General features: G+C 35.1%; 1 long non-coding RNA gene across 1 annotated transcript; it reads left to right on the top strand.

Annotated features, from left to right (window-relative positions):
• The first annotated feature begins 10,668 nt into the window (after window positions 1-10,668).
• LOC150069600 (uncharacterized) lies at window positions 10,669-11,894 on the top strand. Its single transcript, XR_016535564.1, has 2 exons — window positions 10,669-10,897; window positions 11,787-11,894. It is a non-coding gene; the product is annotated as an uncharacterized LOC150069600 (long non-coding RNA).
• Window positions 11,895-16,885: the final 4,991 nt, after the last annotated feature.

Here is a 16,885-nt window from a genome sequence, read left to right as displayed (position 1 = left end):
ATATATTGTATATATGTGTATTTGGTTATTTGAAATAGAATATGGAAGGGGGGGAAACAAGATGAGGGATAGGGGCTGGAGGAGGGAAATGGGGACCAAGACATGAGAAGGGTATTAATGTATGTGAAGTAATGTACCTTCTATCTGGTTAATACAATATATGGGTTAAATGTTTGATCTGTAATATTAATTACAATAAAAATATATTTTAAAATGGTCTTTGATTTTTGATGTCTGAATATTCAGCTTTAACAAAAAATTAAGATCAAACATTTAACCCATATGATATAAATTAAATTAATCTAATTCTTTATAGTTAATATATATTGACGCTTCAGTGAGTAGTAAATGGATTAAGTTTAAAATACATTTTAGCATGAACTAGTGTTGCTTCAGATGAAAGCAATCCATTTTTCTCTGGCTGGTAATTTTCTTTTAAATCACCTAAAATTTAATACAATATACAAACTTCTGGTTTATATATGCACAATTAGATTCAATTAGATTTTCCCTTTGTGATGAATTTCCTCAATGATCAGACATTGTTACAATGACAATGGAAAGGCAGTATACACTGAAGTTTTTGTTTATTAGTTCACCCATTGTAAAATACCTTGTCAAAGCACAGAAATCCTGTCCAGACAATAATGATTGATTCATGGAGCCAATCAAGAAAATGTCCAGTCTATGTGGGAGCTGGTTGATGAGGGTTTGTGTTCAAGAAAAGCTACATCTCCAGATCTGTCTGTCTGAAAGAGCTGTTGCTGATCACATTAACTTGGACTAAATCTTCATGAGGAATTCCATTTTATAGCAACATCATTTTTTCATTAATTTCATCACCCATGTTGTGGAATAATAATCTTGCAATCTGAGATAACAGCATTTAGTCAGAGAAAAATTTAAAGAAAAGCCGGAAGTGGTCATTTGCAGCAACTACTATACAACTTCAAATGTTGTGTTGAAACTTCAAAACTAGCTTAAAAGGAACAGAATGTCCAAATGGATTAAGTTTCTAAATTTTATGGAAATCAACTGTTTTGTTAAGAGGTAGCTCAGTTGAATAGTGAATATCAGTATCTGATGAATTCTCTTCCCCAGTTCTATTAAAAAGAAGACAATGGGGGCTGGGAGTTTGGCCTAGTGGTAAAGAGTTTGCCTAGCATACATGACGGCCCGGGTTCGATTCCTCGGTACCACGTACATAGAAAAAAGCTGGTATTGGTGCTGAGGCTCAAGTGGTAGAGTTCTAGCCTTGAGAAAGTCCAAGGACAATGCTCAAGCCCTGAGTTCAAGCCCAGGACTGGCAAAAAAATAAAAATAAAAAAATAAAGAAGACAATGGGAAGAGTTGTATTTTTTTCTCCTCATGGATCCTCCAAAGCTTGGCTAAAGAAAAATATGTCTACCCAACTTCCTTTAATTTCTGGCCATTTTTTTTTGCTTTATTTTGTAATGGTAATTATCTCCAGATGTACCAGATTCTGTAGTTTTTGTCTTTTACTTCATTCAATACACTCTTATGCTGGTATATTTAGCATTGGATATTGGATATTAAAGTGGGAAATTCTAGGAAAAAGACCAGTACAATATGATTATCTAAAACCAAAAGCTCTACATGAAAGTCACTCTATTGGTATTTCCTTTTTCTTTTTCTCTTTCTTTCTTTCTTTCTTTCTTTCTTTCTTTCTTTCTTTCTCTCTTTCTGTTCTTTTCTTTCCTCTTTTCCTTTCTTTTCTTTTGTTAGTTCTGGGGCTTGAACTCAGGGTCCTTAAGCTTTCTCAAGGTTAGTGCTCTACACTTGCGTGTAGACCACTTCCAGCTTTTTCTGTGTATGTAATACTGAAGAACTGAACCCAGGACTTTGTGCATGGTAAGCAAGCACTGTACCACTAGTCTACAGTCCTGGCCTCTATTGGTATTTTCTTTTCTTTTTCTTTTTTCTTTTCAGTCATGGGGCTTGAACTTTGGGCCTGGGTATTGTCCCTGAGCTCTTCAGCTTAAGGCTACTGCCCTCCCCTTAAGCCACAGTTGCACTTCTTCTATTTTTGTATTTTCTATAATAACAATGCAGCATAATTCTATCAGGTACTGATAGAATTCCTTCATTTTATTATTTCCCTTTATAATATTATATTTCAATTATATAATTTTTTCTTAATGTTTGTTTCAAAGAAAGTGAATACACTAAATCATAGCATCAATATAACTGAGTCCATTTTTGCTCCAGAAAAGATTCTTCAGGAAAAAGCTTCTGGAAAATTTGGTCCTCAAAGTATAATAAACAAAATTTACGTATCAATTCATAGGGACTCTAATGATGACGAAGACACATGCAGAAAAATAAAGATACATAGGAAAATTAGGTTCAATTGAGGAAAGACTAACAGAAAAGCATTTCTGTCACAGATATGGATGGAATACTGGGTTTACAGATGTTAGAACAAAAATCCAAATTAGGTCTAGCCCCCCAACTCACATATGCCAAATAAAGAGTTATGATGAAGGACACAGATAGGTGATTTATTTCATTGCAGCCATCTGAAAACTTCATTTCAGGAATTTTGGGCCCTCTCCCAAGTTATAGATATTGGCTTCAGGTTAAATAAAGAGAACTGGTTCAGTATAGGGGGAGGGGGAGAAGGAGATGAGAAAGTTATTTATGGTTGAAATAATCCCAAGTCACAGGTATGCCCTGGTCACCATTATTTTAGTGTTTGTCACTGGAGGAATTTTGGAGAAGTTGTTATTACTTTGCCACTGGAATAGGACAGGACAAGTGTCCTGGTCAGACATCTGCAATTTTGGCTAGTTCCTTTAAGATGACAGGATGAAAGCACCACCTATTTAAGGGATAGCTTGCCTTGCATACAATATACTTACCAGTGAATCTTTTCTTTCCTCTTGTCCAAGGTGATTGTAAAGTAACAACAGCACACAATAGTAAGTACATGTAATCAAAGTTTGGGAACCCCTAGTTAATTTATGGGCTCCAGCCAAAGCATCTTTAAGTTGCTTCTTAAAGAAGCGCAAGAGAAATTGTAGAGAGTTTTTAACATGTTTTTTATTTCTGATGGTGTTGTCTTGGCCCTGTTTAACAATGGTTTTTGTTGTTGTTTTGTTTTGTTTTGTTTTAACTTCATTACTTATCGTCAAGCAAAATAATGGAAAAGTAATCTTACCTACAGCTGGTTTCCTAGTGATTTTGAAAACTTGAGAATGACAGTCTGGGTAAATGTTAAAACAATATGCATTTCCATAAGCTGTAATGTGATTCCTTCTAAATGGTAAAACCACATTTGCATTTTAATCAGAAAAACTTGCTAGCTTGAAAACCCTGGAATCTAGGCAACATTGCCTACCCCCACGATACTTGACATAAACAGTAATAATAAAATTCAGTCATATTTAATATTTTACAGATGTTCTCCAACTGGAAAAAATGATAGCTTCCCACATGTTTAAACATGGTCATTGTAAAGGTGCATTTGTTAATGTACACAGATAGAACATATTTAACAGACCTTTTACATACCTTTTTAACTTTTAAATATTAAAACATATGGTATGAGGCTTTTATTTGAATTTTTTTCCTGAGCCCTATGAGTGTTGGAGGTAGGAATGTTTAAGGAAATCATTAGATTACTTATAGACCATTCCGTGAAAAGGAATTTATGGGACGGACCATTTATAGAGTTCTTACAGCAATATTAAAGAGTTGAAAAAGTCATTCCATTCCTGCTACTATTATGAAATTGTTCAAGAGATAAACAGACTTCTTTTCTTTATTTAAAAAAGTCATCTTTCCCAGACATTAGAAGCAATTGATAAAAATTAGTTCTCCTTTATGGACAGTAGGTAATGTGGATTGAATGATTATCAATTGTGATTTTTGTCTCACTGTGAATGACTCCCCAAAGATTGTTAACTCCTTGAAAATCCAAATCTCAGTCTCTTGCCTTTGAAGAGTAAGTGATTATATTTGTCATAAGGGATGTGATCTGTTCCTTCAAAATATATCTTGTTGGGCCGGGAGCATAGCCTAGTGGTAGAGTGCTCACCTAGCATGCATAAAGTCCTGGGTTCGATTCCTCAGTACCACATACACAGTAAAAGTTGGAAGTGGCGCTGCAGCTCAAGTGGCAGAGTGCTAGCTTTTAGCAAAAAGTGTCCAAGGTCAGTGCCTAGGCCCTGAGTTCAAGCCCCAGGACTGGCTATATATATATATATATATATATATATATATTCTTACTTTAGTTACTTATGCATATCTCTATTTCTTGTTTATACTCCACTGACATTTAATATATTTGGTCCATATCTTTTAAACTTATTTGTGTTCTTTTATGAAGTTTGCTTTTTGTTTGGTGTTGGGGACACATTTTACATTAATAGCATTTTATGAGATATCTCATAGTATGCCTTACTTCTTCCATTTGGGAATAATTAAAAAAAATAATCCAAGTTATTTTCTGATTATATTTTTCTGATGTGATAAATCAACTTATGAATCTATGAATTAACCTATAGTTCATAGTCAGGTAGTTATCCCACTCACCAGACTTGTCATCCAGAGGTTATTGGTTTCTCGGAGACAACTACTGCAGCCAAACCCCCAGATACTCAGCACTGTATGTGGTATCTCCAGGCTCCACCACTCACCATTATATGCCAAGTGAGGGTTGAGAAAGGAGATGTCATACATGACAGCCAGAGGAAGACAACGTTTTAGCATAGTTTGAGCCAACTTAAGAAGTCTTGCCTGGTTCTGACATTAGCCTTACGATAAACAGGAATAATCAAGGGCAGAAGTGAGAAGTAAATACATAGTTAAAATAGCATGAAGTCATAGGTTCAGAGGTGGCATCTGGTGACCTGACTGTCCATTGGTCAGGTGGAAACGTTGCAAATCGAGTCATTGCTGTCTGACAGGAATCTGGTCCATCCTAAATGTCAAGATATCTGAAAATGAATACAAGAGAGAATGGTTCAGGACAAAGAACATAGATACAAATTGGAGGAGTTTGGGCTGCCTAACCTAAACATACCCTATCTATCTATCTATCTATCTATCTATCTATCTATCTATCTATCTATCTATCTATCTATCATCTATCTATATTCAGACACATACATCTTTTTATAAAAATTGTAATGTATAGAGAAGTTACAGTTATATTCTCCAGATAGTAGGTTCATTCCTTCTCACACATTGATACCCCTTCTCATGATTTTGTCCTCATTTCCCTGCCCCCACCCCCTCCCAATCATCTTATTTTCTCCCCTTCCCTTTCCTAATTCAAATAAACAAATAAATCTGCCAGGTAAAAAAGTCAGATACAGTAACAACTCGAGATTAACCAAAGGGCAACAAAAGAGAAGAGAAATTACATAGTACATTAAGGACAACATTGACACAAGATGAAGCTCTTGTTTCCATATCCTGGAGATCCTTTCATTTAACCTCATCCTATATAGCCTTATATATGTAGGTTTTGCACATATATCTTTTTAATGGCACAGTTATGTAAACAGCCTTAGATTGTATACCTGATTCTTATTCTGATCCCAACTTGGTCTTCTGGCTCAGACATGCCCAGGCAAGCCAATTGTTTCATATAGTTTCTCTGGCTCAAGCTTCCATTTCCTTCTCCAAATAGTTCTTAAGGTCTGGTAATCCACTGGTCATGAACTCCATGGGAGATTATTGCAAAGCTGTACAAATAGAAAAGAATTCAAGCTAATTAGCTTTCATTTCATTCTACCCATTGTACGATACTTTAAACTCTTTGCTGCTTTAATTTAAAATCCCTTACCAAAGCAACTGGGTACTTGCCCTCTCTCTCTCTCTCTCTCTCTCTCTCTCTCTCTCTCTCTCTCTCTCTCTCTCTCTCTCTCTCTCTCTCTCTCTCTCTCTCTCTCTCTCTCTCTCTCTTTCTTCTATTCTGCAACATTTTGATCCTTTAAACTCTGTCCAACAGCTTTACATAGCACATGATTCTAGTTAAAAGGCTGCCCTGATACTCTATGTCATTACTTCCACTATTGATTAGATCCAACTGAATTAGTTGCTTCTTAACTTTCAACAAATATATTAGAGTTTAAAAATGTTGGCTTATTTGTTGCACAACATCTTCCCATGAACATGAATTATCTTTGGACAAAACCATGATTTAATGACATAAACCTTAGCCACACTCTAGAAAGCTATGAAGCTTTCTTAAAAGTTAACATTTTTGGGCCTGGAGTTTGGCCTAGTGGTTAAAGTGCTTGCCTAGCATGCACAAAGACCCGGGTTCGATTCCTTGGTACCACATACATAGAAAAAAGCTGAAAGTGGTGCTGAGGCTCAAGTGGTAGAGCTCCAGCCTTGAGAAAGTCCAAGGACAGCACTCAGGCCCTGAGCTCAAGCCCAGGACTGGCAAAAAAAAAAAAAAAAAAGAAAAGTTATTCCAGGACAATTTTAAATGACCACATGCTCTTTTTCCTCTTCTATGCGAGGTTTGTAGATGCATATGTGTTATGCATATATCGTCCATTTTTGTTGGAAAATTATTTACTCAACACACTGTAACATTTTGGAAAACACAAAACATAGGTCAATAAAATCTTACTGTATGTTTTGTTAGTCGCAAAATCCTGGGGGATTATTTTGATTATCTAGATCTTATTTTCCTCATTTGTCAAATACAGGCGCTTCATGATTTGTTTACCTTCTGTAATGAGTAGATGAAATACGCAATATATTCCAGAACCCTTTCATAGACCAGTCTCTTCAAGAAGTGGCTCTGAGAGGTGCTAGGGAGGAGGTAGAGGTCATAGCTATTTTTTCCAGGGTGTAATTAAGAGAGAGGATGAATTTCAGTGAGTTTCAGTAGCAACCTATCTCACTGGGACGCTAGCTAACCTCCTTCACTCAAAATCCCATCATACTATTGTCCACGCAGGCTGCTCTTTATTTCTTGGAGAGAAATGCTCTTTGAAAATTCCAAACTGGTGTTTTAAACATATGGAGTAAACATTCAGAGTAACAAGTACTCTTAGAAAACTCAGATATATTTATGGGGAACAAGACATTTTCATGGAAATTAAAATTTTAGAACCTATGTACGGTAAAAAGTCATGTTTCTTAAAAGTAATCATCTTCTTAAGAAAATTTAGTATTTCTACCTCATGTGACTTTGGGATTGCCAGGGAAATCTAAGCCAAACCAAAACCAAGAATAATCAATATGTAGCTCTCACAGAAATGTCTCTGACACATGAAGTCGGAGTATGAGGCATCCTACTCATTTCTGAAATCAATATAAAGTAAAAAAAATACATATCAATTACATTGTATAGATATAAAAATTCAGTCTCAGAAGGATTAACTCCATTTCAAAAACCATGTACTAACAAAAATTAGAATATAATACTTTTGTTAGATTTTATGGTTAACTTACTTCAAATTTGATTGTTATGTAACTCTACTCTTAGTTTCTAATTCATTTATTCTTGATTTAATCTTGATTATTTGTTTCTGTCTTCTGGTTTGGGGTTTGGCTTGGTCTTCTTTTTCCCAGTGTTGAAGGTGCATCATTAAATTGTTGATTTGAGATTTATCTAATTTGTGGATGTAGGCACTCAGAGATACAAATTTTCCTGAGTATTATTGCCTTTTCCATGTCCCAGAGGAGAGGGTCTTTTGAGAGTTTATTTTTGTTAAATTCCACAAGCATTTGACTTTCCGTTCTGATCTCTTCAGACACAGAAACATGACAAGGGTGCTAAAAATGGTGGTTTCTATAGGAAGTTTCATATTTCAACAGAAACCTATTGTTCACAATTTTGGAATGCTCATAAAAGAGAGACGTAGATGGATAACAGCATGGGAAGGAAATATGCTGATACTGTGTTCCCATTTTTCTAATTGAGCAAAACCAAGTCATAAAATCAATGAATCCACTGTAAAGGTTAAGCATGACATTCTTAAAACTTATGTAGAATGTTATTCAATACACCCTTTGCTATAAGGAGCATGTCAAGAAAAACTTTTGCACAGAACTTACCAAATTAATTTTATGCATACACTTACACAAGGAATTAGTTTTCTATGCTTTTTGTTTTATAATTATTGACTGCATTTTACGTGATCAGAAAAACCTCCTGAGTGGTGTTTGGTAAAATCAAAGGAGTGCTATCAGGAGTTAATCTCTTTAATCACTAAATTAGTATTTTCTTAGAAGTGGCCTGTATTGAGTCGATTCTATTGATAATTTTACAGAGACACAGTTTTATGATTTTAAAATAAAAACCAAGAAAGCAATTCATTGTTTTTTTCCTACAGTAGTTAAAATTGTGTGTGATAATTTCAGTGAGAAATGTGATTTGAAGAATTTCCATAAGATCTATGGACACTGATTATCTCTGACTAGCCTAGTAGGTGTGTTGTCTCCCATCATTACATTTTCTTCAAGTCCTCCACCACAATGGCCAGCTGGCTGTGGTACACCACAACATCCTTCACATCCTTGAGATTCTCCATGGCACTGATGGGCTGGCTCTGGTCCTTGCTGACCTTGGCCAGTGATCGCTCAATGACTTTGACATGATTCAATGCATTGTGGGACCATGGCTAGGCCTGTGCATACTCCATTCAGCGGTGAATAGATTCTAGCCTTCAGCCTGGCCTCAAGAGGGGCTGGACCTCTGCTCTTCAGTACTATGTGCAGATGGCCCAGGCACTGAAGCATCTTGGCTACCTTTTAAATCATAGAGTCTTGGTTTATCTTCTTCACAGTAAACAAGCAGGCAGAATCTCTGTGTGTATCATCCCACAGGCATTCTGCTATTGTTGGTGATGCCCTTGGCCTCTTTCTTTGGAGAATTAACCAGAATTCAGAGTTCTAATGCAACCCCAGGCCAAAAGGAAGCTAATAGGATTTAAAAAAATAATTATCTTCTTTTGATCACAAGCAGGAGCCAATTGTTATTCCTGTACTCATTCCTTGATTTAAAACCTTTGCCACTATTGTTTTCATGACTGGTACAGTTCATGTTTTATCACTCATTTTTATTAATTAGCTCTTTTTCAATTTTGTAAGTTGATTATTTCTCACTAAATTCTTTTATTAATTAACCTTTGAAAACTGTAAGCAAGGTGCAATTATGAAAAACTAAAGTAATTAATGGTATTGTAACACTATAGTTATATGAACACTATAAACTGCATTGACATTTTTCTAAAACTTTTGAATAAATTATATTACAAATAGACCTATAGGAAAATCAGTATCTAACTAATCTGATGAAGATGTACAGTGAAATAATTGACATGTTTTATCTGATAGTATTTTTTACAACTCAATAATTATTTTACTTATATAATCTTAAATTTCTATAACAGACATAGCTTTATCTGCCTCTTTAATAACTCTAGTGTTATTTTAGGATGTCAAAATTGTGAAATGTATTGATATGCCAGATTCAAATCTAGGGTACGGCTATAATTTCGTATGATACATTCAAGTACTCTGAAAGTATTTGGAAAATGAGTTCTTTAGCAAATAACTCTTGTTTACTCTTCCTCTTCAAGAGAATGAGATCTAACAAGTCTATAGTCTGAAAATCTAAAATGTCTAATGTCATGGTTACTCTTGAAACAAGACATTTCCTTTGGTGATGACCTCATTGGTAAGGTCAAGAAGCAAATAGGAAATTCTTAGAAATTGAAATGGCATGGCCAACAGAGGGAAGGAAATTACTTACTTCATTATTTTTCAAAAGACTTTTTTGTTTGAAGGTCGTATTAGAGCTTGCCATCCTGTTTTTCCCTCATTAAGTCTTTCACGAGAACTGAATTTGTTTCTTGCTTGCTTTCACTCTAATAGGAAAAATAGATTCACATGCCAGATGGGCATTTTTTCTTCAGATAAATTATTTAAACAACTACATATTCCAGGAAGCAAAACCTGCTTTAATTATGGCTTGTTTTATATGATACCAAATATACATGCAATTCGCTGAGTGTTCCTTCAATATCCAGTAATTAAGCAGCACAAAAAAAAAACCCAAGGAAAGTTTTTATGTAGAATTACAGTAAAAGCCTTAAATCTATCCTTGTTCATACATTATTCGCATATATGTAAGGATATATGTATATGTATAAATATATATATCTTTTGTATATATTCTCTAGTACTAGGTTTGAACTCTGGGCCTCATGTAGTCATGGATTTTCTTGCTCACTTCTGGTCCTCTATCACATAAGTTGTGCCTCTGGCTTGGCTTTTTTGCAAGGTAATTGAAGTCTCACAGATTTTTCTGCCTAGGTTGCCTTAGAACTGTGATCTTCCAGATCTCTGCTCTAAGTAGATAGGATTTTAAAAATGAGCCACCAGTGCTCAGTTTAACACATATTGTTAGAATCAATATATGTAACAAATGATTATAATATGTTAATGAAAAGGGAGGGGATAAACATTTTCAATACAAAGAGCAAAAGCTGCATAATGAATTAACCAAGAGGAGTTCATGCAAGAAGTCAGTAAGGGGACCACAAGACTATTTTGAAAGTGTGATATTTGCCATAGAGAAGAGTTTTCTGAGAGGATTTAGTCATAGAATGTATTGAAAACAATAATGATGACACAGTTCTCGATGGGTTTATATGGTAAAATTGAGTGCTTTAACTTAAAATGTTCAGTTGTAAGAATCTTTTATTTTGGCAGACTACAAGTGTGGCCTTAGTTAAGTGGAAGAAGGGAATGCTTTGAGGAAGAGGTTTATGTTTCTAAAATGATTTTAAGAAATATGCAAATAAAAATAGTCATATAGTTTCTAGCTTGGAGAAGAACAACTTGAAGTACGGGGAAAAGTCAGATTGTCACTGCAGTTGCCCAACAATACAGCATCAAGGTAACAGAAATTAGTTAGAGTGAGACCACAGTTCTGGCAGATACTGACATGCTTTGGGCATTTGTTTTTCTAAGAGATTAAGTCCTTTTATTTTTAATTCCTGGCTTTATTCTTATTTAATTCCTCTTTATTCATATGAAAGCTCTGTAGCTGAACACATTCTTGTGGTAAGAAAAGTAAAGGAGAAAGTTTGAACAAGTTGTTCCAAATCAAAGCATTAACATGTGACTTGAACCCAAGTAGTAGGCTCTGAAAATTTTTTCAAGAATAAATCAATACTGCATTGGATGTGGGGTGTGTGTGTGCGTGTGTGTGTGTGTGTGTGTGTGTGTGTGTGTGTGTGTGTGTGAAAAGTACAATATTTTCACATGGGAGAAGTTGTAAGGAAGTTATTTAATTCTGAATTTGTTTTGTGGGGAAATTGAAATCCTGGTCATTTCCAATAAACTTCTGGTATGTGTATTTTTTCTGTAAATGAGATGCACATACAAGTGCCATACAATATTAAGTTATTTACATGAAAGGTGAAATGAAAAGTGTATTTCATATTGACATTATTAATTATATATGTATGAAGGAATTATTATATACTATAGAATGCTGCAGATCAGAAAGGCTGTGGAATCACTCACTAAGAAGACAGAATAGTTTTAAACTCTGGTGTTACTCCTACAATTCAGAGAAATAATTTTCAATTTAAATTATTTTTCTAAGAAAAAATTCTACATAATAAAATCCTTCCTATATTAGGCAATGTATCATTGCTGGTATTATTTTAAATGTTGTTATTAGTAGCATATATGTTCTAGAATCAGCACAGAGAATGTGTAACAAGAAAGTTCTCTATTGAAACATTCAATAATATTTCTACTGTTATTGTTTCAAATAGGTTTGGCCAATCTGTAAAGATGGAGTTAAAGGAAGAAGAGGAATAATGTAATTTTGTTATATTACATTAGAAAAGAAATAGAAATAAAAGTCATTATTTTTTTTACAATTATGATTTGTTTCTCTATTTTCTCTCATCATGGATTGGAATAATTCTTCAAACATTATTAGTCTTCAGTTTGAAGAATTAATTAGTCTTCTCTTCATTGGCCCTGTCTAGATTTCTTCCAGTCTGGTAGTTCAATATTTTCTTTACTACTTATATTTTCTCTCGACTCTCTTCAGCTTTATTTCTGTAGGAAGCTCTAGTTTCATTTCTTTAATGGTCTTTTGAACATTTTTCTCAGATTTCTTTCTGCCACTACAAACACACACTTGTACACAGCCCTCTCCATTTGTATTAACAACCTTCTCATTTTCCCAACTACTCAGTCCTAAGTGCTTTTAAAACCAATCACACAGACATTCCATTGCCCCCGTCCCATGCTGGCAGCTTAAAACAAACCCACTCCTTCCTCTTCAGTCATCAGTAGATCAGTAACCATTTCTTCACAGCTTTCAGGTCTTAAAATATATTAGGATACCTTAAAATTATAGCAGAAATTTTTTATCTGAAGTTTGTATTGTCTGCTTTTTATATATAAAAGAATTTTAATTTACAAAATTGATAGCTGACAACCTTAACCAGGTATAAAGTTAATGTAACAATTAACTCTGCATAGTACATAAACTGAACAATCAAGATTCTCCAGAGAATCAGAGCCTCTCTAGCAAAAGCAGTCGATTCATTTGATCGATGCACCTTGTACCCAGACTCATAGTGTGGGCAGGGAGATTGTAAATCCAGAAAGTTAATAGTAGAGTTTTGAACTGAAGGTACTTTGCTGTAAGATTGGTTTTCCCTTTCTACAGGGAGAATTAACTTTTGTGTTCTTTTCATGCTTCTGGCAGATTACATACTATCTACCCATATTAAGGAGGGCAAAATGCTTTATCCAAATACCTCAATTTAAATAAAACTTCAAGACATTCTCACAGAATAATATTTGAGCAAATATTTCAGCAGCCTTTGGTGCATACGAATTGATACATAAAACTAACCCCTGCTATAGGCTATGTAAACGCCTTCAGAGACAAATGTCTTCAAGTTTGTGTTTTGTTCCATATGTGGAATTTAGAGTTTATTTAGAAATATGTTAAATAAATACTTTAGGGCTATATTCAAGTGTACATAGTGGATTAACCCAAACATGGTAAATTCAGGGGAGAACTCAGAGTAATTGTTTTCAAGTCAAGGTAATTCATAGTCACAAAATAAACACCAGGAGATAGATACTGCACAAGTGGGGAAGTGATCAAGATAGAGGAGTGAAGTGAACAAGATGGAGAGAATGTTGTCATGAAATTTCAGTGCATATCCTACAAAATTAATAGAATTCAGGGGAGGTGTGAAGTTGGATGGGGCAGGGAAGAATGAGGAAAGGGCTGAGCGAGATGCATTGCATCCTAAACTGCCTGCTTGAATGACAACCCCTTTATACAATTACCTAAAGACAACAAACTAAATGAACAAATCACATTCTGAAGTCCAGCACCTCAGACATAATCTTCTTGATATGTTCGCAATGGTAATGATGGTTGTATCCATTATGGAGGAAAAGAAAGAGGAATGACAGTTTAAGACACCGAAGTGGTAGGTTTTTCAATGTTCAGTGAGAAGAGCAAGATGCATGTTATTGGAGACTAAAATTAAGGTGAACTATTGGGTGTATTAAATCTCTTTGTGATGTTTTTGGTGCTGAATAAGTGGAAATGAACCCTCTCTCTCAAGAATTGAGTTTTCTTTAAGAGTCAAACTGGCATGTGTCATGGTGTAACCGAAATACACCAGGAGGACTCTTTCATTCTCACTTATGTTTGATTTTGGTTAGATCAAGAAGTGTACTGGAATTAAACTAGAGCATTAGATCTCACCTGTTGACAATATCAACTTAAAGAGGAATATAGTTTTAAGTGTTAGATCTGAAACTATGTAACTTCTTGAACATATGAAAGTAATATTTCATGACATCTGCACTAGGAGAAAATGTTTTGGACCAGATCACAAGAGCACAGGCAAGATAAGTAACATTAATAGTGAGAGGTCATGAAAGTACTTGCTTCTGCACAGCAGATAAGCCTCAACTGTAAATAAGACAATAGCTTGAAGAGACAAGCTATTGAATGGGAGAAAGTATTTCTCAGTAACACATTTGGTAAGAGGTTAGTATCCAACATATATAAATTACTGAAACAACTCAAGAACAACAACAAACTTTGAGCAAGGCAAGTAAAAATGGGTAACAAATCTAAGCAGAAATTTCAAAAGTAGACATAATTGGTCAGTAGATAATGCTCACCATCATTTTGCATCAGCAAAATGCAAATTAAAGCCAGAATGAGTATTATCTCATTCAAGTAAGAATGCTATTGTTTCTTTTAAAGGCAATCAGTACACATTATGTTAGAAATGTAAATTAGGGCAGCCATTAAAGAAAACAATGAAGAGGCTATTTTAAAAATTAAAAACAGAACTATTGTATGGTCTATCATTCTCAATATTTTGTGTGTACATATACACACACATAATGCATATATATATATAAAATATATGATATGATGTCAGCATGGCTGAAAAGATATCTGCATTCACACATTCATTGCCATATCATTCATCACACACAAGAAATGGAAGTCAAGGGATGAGTAAAGAAATTGTGTTGCTATACCAAATGGAATACTAGTCAGCTTTAAAACTAATGAAACTTTTTCTGAGGAATCCAACTCAGGTCTTCGTGCATGCCAGGCAAGTACTCTACCACTAGGCCAAACTCCTTGCCCCGAAACTTTTTCTTTTGAGAAATAGAATCGTAGAAGATTATATGAAGTGCAACAAATCAGACACAGAAAGACAAATGCTACATATAAATTCAACTTTTGACTGGTGAGAGCTTTACAAATCAGTTTAGCATTCCAGTGATGTACCTTCAAGCAAATCAAAGGGAAAAAAAATATATGGTGTTGTTGTACTTTAACTTAGACTGATGGATGAGAAATGCCTGTGCCAGGCAACTGTTATGCATAAACAATTGTTTGTTGAAATCTATATTATTATTCATTCCCTCTTCTGTTCCTCTGTGTGTAGAAAAGTAGAGGATCTGCACTCTGTCCCACAGACAGTGCCTGGAATGCATTAAGCACTCACTTAGAGGTTAGCCTCTTTTCCTTTTGGCTTGCTCTTCAACAAAACAGAACTACAAATTCAGACACTTACATATGATGGGACTGCTCATTTTCAGGATTAAAGGTTTGAGGGAAAAGCTTAAGCATGTGAGTATTACATGCAAGCTAACTGAAATGGCAAATTAAAGTGGAAGGACATATTCAGTACTGAATTTTCTGCTGAGTGACAGTTCCTCTGAGGCATTTCCTGACCCATCACGCAGACTCCAAACTTCCTCAAAGCCAGGTGTCTTACTGTGAGCAGCATATTATGATTATGTGGCCCATGTGTCAACCCTGTACAAGTCAGAAACCAAAACAATGCAGTGAAAACACATCTGCATTTGATGATGTGCTGATTGCTCCTTTGGGAAAGCAAAACGTTCAGGTATTTCATAATGCCTGTTCCTCATCACCATAGGAAGGGGTCCAGAACTTCTCAGATTGCCATGTTTTTTTTTTATAAGTAACATTCATATTGCATGAAAAAGAACATTGTAAGCTGTTTAAAGATTTTTTTTTCCACAATGCTTTGAGTTGACTCTTCCAAAATGGGTCAGTCGTGTGCCACTTGTCTGGGAATTGGAGAATGAAATGTATAGAATGAAGAGAGGAAATAGAAACAACTCTTCCAAGAAGAGGCCTTCCATTACACATACTTATCCATTCACCAAGCATTCTAACAGCTTTCGTTCCATGCTAGAGACTGCAATTGATGAGACAAGACCAGACTGTTCTTTTCAGGGGACTTGCTCAATGTCCAATTGGAGAAGTGCCAATCTTATGAAAATACATCAGTCATTACTTATCCCGTACAAAATCACTAGTTCCAAATGGACATTGCTAATGGAGTGATTACAAAATGCAGAAGATGACATGAATAGAAACTTGTTGTAGAAAAAGTAATATCATGGGAGCTACTGCTCTTTTCAAGGACAAATGGCAAAGTGTATAAATGCCAAAAGGTCTTTTCTTTCACCTGCTTATAAATAGCCAAGCAGTGATTAGGTTCCAACATAGAGCACTTTTCATGAAATATCTACTGAAATCATATCTTCAGAGGAAACAATCAAGACAGAAACTAGATTTGTATCTTTAATGACTTTTAAATCTTTTCTCACAAACCTGTTTGTTTTATAAATAGTTTTTTTTCACCAAGAACAATTTGTTGAAGCAAACTGTAAATGAACGAAGTTAGGTGTATGATTTGAAATGTTTGAACAGATCAGATCACTTCAGAATGCCAGTCAGTGAAGCTGACATGAGGACCGCCCCAGTTCTCAAAGGTAAACTGCTCCCCATGAGATCAGGCTGGTGTGATTATCATGCTGAGTCAGATGCCAGTTTTCACCAAATTCCCAGCTTCTAAATTCCTTCAAAATACATTCTCATCTCTCTCTACTGTTATCCACAACAAAGGAGGCTCTTTTCTTCGGCCATGTATTCATATTTTGGTCAGAAAATGTAAATGTAATAAAGATGTTCTGTCTTTCTGGTTATTTTCCATTGACCTGGAGCTGAGATGTGGTCCCAGTTCTGTCTTAGTGTGAATATCCCATCTCTTCTTGCCAGTGAAATCTTCTTCAGTACAAGGTGAATAATGCTGATTGATGATACCTCCTAGTAGGTTTGCTGACAAGTTTAATTATATATGTGCATATTCCGTGCTAAGCAAACAGCATGCTTAGTGACATAGGCTCTTTCCATTCATTTTCTGTTAATGGCTTTTTAAGCCTCTGTTCACAAATATGACAGTTATTGTTTAGCATCATGTGAAATTAAAGGCAGAGAGGGAACTGATGAGATGTTTCCCTGATGTTTATGCCATAATGTTCCTCG

This window comes from Megascapheus bottae, chromosome 1, assembly GCF_031878675.1.
Source record: "Megascapheus bottae isolate mThoBot1 chromosome 1, mThoBot2.hap1, whole genome shotgun sequence".
Lineage (NCBI taxonomy): Eukaryota > Metazoa > Chordata > Mammalia > Rodentia > Geomyidae > Megascapheus > Megascapheus bottae.
This window is presented reverse-complemented; position numbering and strand designations above follow the sequence as displayed.